The sequence below is a fragment of the Microtus ochrogaster genome, chromosome 21, assembly GCF_000317375.1.
Source record: "Microtus ochrogaster isolate Prairie Vole_2 chromosome 21, MicOch1.0, whole genome shotgun sequence".
NCBI classification, from domain to species: Eukaryota; Metazoa; Chordata; class Mammalia; order Rodentia; family Cricetidae; genus Microtus; species Microtus ochrogaster.
In genome coordinates, this window is record NC_022022.1 from 23,629,832 (window position 1) to 23,635,381 (window position 5,550).

General features: G+C 38.6%; 1 pseudogene; it reads left to right on the forward strand.

The window, feature by feature from the left end:
* The first annotated feature begins 567 nt into the window (after positions 1 to 567).
* On the forward strand, positions 568 to 2,494 carry LOC102000070 (annotated as a pseudogene).
* Positions 2,495 to 5,550: the final 3,056 nt, after the last annotated feature.

Genomic DNA, 5,550 nt, shown 5'->3' on the forward strand with positions numbered 1-5,550 from the left:
GTGATCAATTGTTTTCCTCCTGTTGCTTTTATGGTTTTCTACCTTTCTACCTTTTAACCAATGCATCTTTGTGTATCTTCTCGTGTTTATGCTACTTGGATTTGCCTGAGTTATGTGTACTTTAAACTTTTTCATCAAGTTTGAGGAGTTTTATTTTAAATGCTATATCCTTTCTTTCTGCTCAGTATCCCATTACTTCTATACTGATGCGACTGGAGTTGCCCCGCAGATTTGGAGATTAAATAGTTCTGTTGACCTACATTTGGATTGCTGTGTTTTCAACTTCAGAATTCTCAGAAGAGAATTCAGTCCTTTGGTTCCTCCATTTTTTAAGCAATATTTTTTTTTTTTCCTTTTGAGACAGGATTTTACTATGTAGACCAGGCTGTCGTATGCCAGCCTCTGCCACCTGAGTCTGGGGTTAAAGGTGTGTATGGACATGTCCAGCGTGGTGCAGTTGTAAAGCAATGATCAAAGCTGCTTGTTTCTTTTGTCTGCCCCCTTTATGAATTATAGTCCCTTTCTCGGGGGGGGGGGGCTGGTTGAAGAGGCCTGCTCCCACTGGTCATGCCTACACGGAAAAGAGTTCCATAAAGGGAGCTGGGAGTGAAGGGGAAGGGGTAAGAAACACGGGAAGCCACCTTTCAGGTGAAATTCTAGCTCTAGATCGGAGATGGGCATAGAGAGTCCAGGGCAGCACCACGAGGGGTGATGACTGCATGGGTGTCACTCAAATGCCACAGACACTGTTCTCATGAAGACACAGTAAATGTTTCTGCACTTGCCAGCTCCCTTTAAAACCACTCTAGACTTTAAACTATTACTGTGGTTAGTATCTCACCAGTTACTATTGCTCTGCAGGGAAGGGAACTCTGTCGAGTTCCTTATTGTTCCAAAAGCTTAATACTGGTTATTTGTGGGTATTAGTTACTTTTGATGGCAAATTGAAGGTCAATTTCTATAAGGCTAAACCAGAGGATTTCAGGTGTTCTGAAATGAGTATGGAATTTTAAGCAATCTTGAGTGTATTTTTAAAAAATTTTATTATCATATGATTGTCAAATTCAGGGGATGAAAGTTTGACTTTTGGGAATCTATTTAGTCAGACAGTTCTTAGTCCTCTAAAGCCCTCTTTGCTCCTTCTCATTATTCTCACATATACTACTAAACAGCCAATTTCCCTTTACTGCTCTGGAGATCCTACCGCGTTCTTTAGTTAGTAATTGATTCAGTTTTCATTAAGCCCAAGGAAGGCTAACGGGAATCTAATCTCCAAACCGTCCTATTTTTCCCTTAGTTGTGTTTAACAGATTAAACTTCATACACAAATTTGTGTGTTAAAACATTTTAGTGGTTAGAGGAACAGCAGTGATCAACTGGATTCTCATTTCAAGTCATCATCAGAAAATCTAAGTTTGCTACACAATAAGGACCATGAGATCTGACCCTGGGGGCAGAACCATTCCTGTTTACAGAATACCAGTTGTATTCCAACACATCCTTCCAGACCATCCTAGGAGATCTGTAAGATTCCATCTGGGAAATTACTAGGAGTCCTTGGAAGGGAAAGAGGGAAGACTGTCTGTTGGAATAAAAACAGGGTTGAATGAGTTCCAGGCTTCTCAAACTTGTGGACACCAATCTGCTGAAGAAGACAACTTTAAGAAGCCAACTTGATGCAGAGAAATACGTTGAGGGGATCTGCCTCAGGAGAGAAGTCCGCTGGTTCACAGCCAGAGAATCTTGAATCCGCTCTCCCAGGAAGATGGGGGTGGCTTGCTCTGCTGAGAAGCCCCCTTCTGGTTCAGTACGGAAGACAGGGAAGAACAAGCAGAAGACTCCCGGCAACAGAGATGGTGGTAGTGCTAGCGAAGTGCCCACGTCGCCCCCAGTCCCCTCGGAAGACCCCACTGTGGAGAGTGAGGAGGAATTTAAGAAAAGAATGGAAGTGAAAGTCAAGAGTCCTGAAGAATTAAAACCACGCTGTGGAGGACTGGGACTTGGTTACTAGGCAGAAGCGGTTGTTCCAGCTCCCCGCTAACAAGAATGTAGATGCCGTTATTGAGGAGTATGCCAATTGTAGGAGAGCGCAGGGAAACGCCGATAATGAGGCATTTGTAGTTAATGAAGCTGTGGGAGGAAGAAGAGCATTTCATTGTGATGCCGGGCACTCAGCTGCTCTACAAGTTTGAGAGGCCCCGATATGCTGAGATCCTTCTGGCTCACCCCATGCGCCAATGTCGCAGATCTATGGGGCACCACACCTACTGAGATTATTTGTGAGAACTGGGGTAATGTTGGCCTATATGCCCCTTAGGAAAAGCCTTGCATTACCATTGGGCTATTTGCATGATTCCCTACAGTTCTAGGCAAAGAATTCTGCCTGTTTACTGCTCGTGATTACAAAGTGGCTTCTGCTGAGTACCATGCAAAGCCCTGTGAAGGTCTACTGACCGCTCGCTATTGTCTGGTGTCTGTAAACACTTCCGTTTAGTCCTTTCATTGTATAATTGATGTTCTTCAAATCTGTCAGTGTAAAACTGGGCTTATGTTTCAGTTTGTTTCCTGTTCCGTTGTAAATAGAAAATAAACGGAGTGCCTGGCTCCTTTCCTAATTTCAAATTTGCTACCAGTGCATGCAGTGTTGAGACAAAGAAGAAATTCAGTAGAACATTTTGTTGCCGAGTTGACAACACCGCTTGAATGCTGGTGGTTCTATCCCTTAGACACCACACGGTTTTCTAATATGTTAACGCTACATGATAAGATGCCCTGGTTCCTAGTGCCAAAGGTTCAACTTAATGCATACAGCTGAAAACCCATGCATTTGTTTTTTTTTTAAATAATGGTGCTTGATTGACGTAAACGGTCCATTCTCTGCAAATCCATCTTTGTTGTTCTGTAGGCATTCATTCTCTCTTTGCTCAAATTGTTGAAGGATGGTGGCTTGCTTCCTGGTTTTTGTACTTGGGTCCAACGCACATTCTAACATGATAGAGGCAATGCATTATTGTGCAGCCATAGTTTTTGGAAAAGTTGATGTTTTAGGAATTGTATTCTAGATCTTAAATAAAACTTGTTGGTAAATTTCAAAGCAAAAAAAAATAATTTTGTATAACTATCTTCTATCAATAACATATATTGTTATTGGAAAGAGTTCCATAGAAACTAAAAATTTCAGGTGTCAGAATTAAACAAAGAATGTTCTGTGTCAAGACGATCTTCTTTCCATTCTTATAGGATAAAAGTATACACATTAAGACAAGTAAAAGCAAGGCACTTACATTCAGCAATTTGTCACCTTATTCCTTTCAAAAATATGTTGATCCAATACAACAATTCAACAAATACTCCTGATGTTAATACTTTATTAAGTAAATGACTATACTTTAACTTCAAAGGCATAGCAATCAAGTATAAGATGTTAGTATTAAGAAGTTAGTATTAAGCATATTTTAGGTTGAAATGTGATATTTTAAAAGTTATAAAATGCTTTTGTATTTTGGCTTAATTTGAATAAAATTTAATTTAGAAGGGAGCTAGTGAAATACAAATATTCAAATATTAACTTTATGTTTAAAAAATGAGGTTTTTAAGTGCCTTCTATTATATTCCATGGTTCAAAAAAGAAATAAAAATGAAAAAGATAAAAAACTTAACTGAAAGGACTTTAAAACAACTTGCAATTTCAGTTTGCCAGATGGTGTGGAATTGTACCACAGGCTTCTTTTGGAGAACATACTGTCATGTCAAAGAGAGCCTGTTATCCTATCTACCCTTCTGCAGGGCTGGTCAATTTATTTGTATCATAGAAAACAACTTGATCATCTCCAGCACACAACCTTGTTTAAGACAAATCCTCTGTGGCCTTGCACCTTTACTTAGTTGGAGAACATAGTTTTCGTCATCTACTGACAAACAAGAAAACACTTTACTTCAATATTTAATTACTTGCAAGGATTAATTTCTTCCATTTTCTCTTTATCTCAAAAATGAAATACGATGTTAAGCTTGAAAAATAACAAATAGATAATGTTGAAATGAAGTTTTAAACTGATTTTACAACACAGTCATTAATAAAAGTAAAATTTGTTAAATATCTAGTGCTCATGGTCAAAGTTCAAGTTGTATTGATATTCAAAGTAGGAAGAAATCGAAGAGAACGGTATGTGTAACTTCATCACTACATTTGGCAGCATGGCTCCAACGACCATGTTCCTAAGGCCTTCTTATCAATATAAAATCAATCATGTCATCATTGATATTCTAATGGCCTTAATATATCAGTTTTTGACAGTTTTGAGCTATACATATTTTCATTAATTTTATTTAGTAAAACAATTTTAAATGGCCTTATATGAAGCTGGCTATCATATTTCACTCAATTGTGAGATTTATGATTTGGTCAGGATTTAAAATTTTCTTTAAAAAACAAAAACAAAATTCAAACTATTCTCTAACCTTAATCCTATTCTTGTCTGTCAGATGAAAACAAAAAAGCAAGAGAAATTGGCGCAAAGACCAAGCATGGAAACAGGAACATTGCACAGGTCTGAAACCCCAGCTACTCAGGAGGATGAGTTAGGAGGATCTCAAGTTCTAAGGTTTTTAGGGGCAACTTGATGAGACCTGTCTCATAAACCAGTGGTAGAGTTCACCAAAGTAGTCTAAATTCAATCCTGGCTGCCACAAAAAAATAAAATTAACAGACTAGAAACATCAGATTGGTGTTTTTTTCCAGTCTTCTAACAATATACAGTAAAGAAAGAAATGAATTTAGTTAACCAGAGCTAACTACCATCCCTTCCCCACCAAATGCTTCTTGACTTTGTTGCAATATACATAAGAATATCTCAGAGCTAAGGACTGCAGAATGAGCTCCAATGATCATGGTGACGCTGCCTACAGACATCATAAAATAAATTGGGAGTCACTCTCTAAGGCCTTTTACACTGAAGTCTCCTTCTTCCACTTAATCCAAATCTATTCCATATCCCACTCAACCTCTCAGAAGAAAGCTTGATTTGAAAAATGCTTTGTTACCCCCTCGGGAGGAGACTGACATGCAGAGCAGCAATAGGACAGAACATTATATTTACAGGGAAGATGAGCATGGCACTCTACTAAGGAGTTACGAATGTTGAAAGCCTCTGAATTGCTTACACATTTGGCTCTTTTGGCTTGTATTTTCTCCTTGCAACTTAGAACCCCAGTTTATCACAGTAATTATGAGTTTATAGACACTGCTCTTCCTCATTTCTCCTGAAGGACCTCCATTCTCCCCACTCCTCATGCTAGGCTGCTATGTGTTGCTGGTAATTACTGGGTCCAGTCACCCTGTTATAAGAGGAGCGTGTCTCATGGTTCCTAGTACTTTCCCCACATTCCCAAATTCTTCTAGTAGCTTCTCAAAAACTGTTCATCCAATTTCTCACGGGAATTGATCCAAATATTTTACTTATACTCTCCTTCCTAAATATACTACTATTTCTGTTTAAAATTCAATTTATAATCTCATCTTCCTATTTACATGTGCATGCTTTGTTGTAT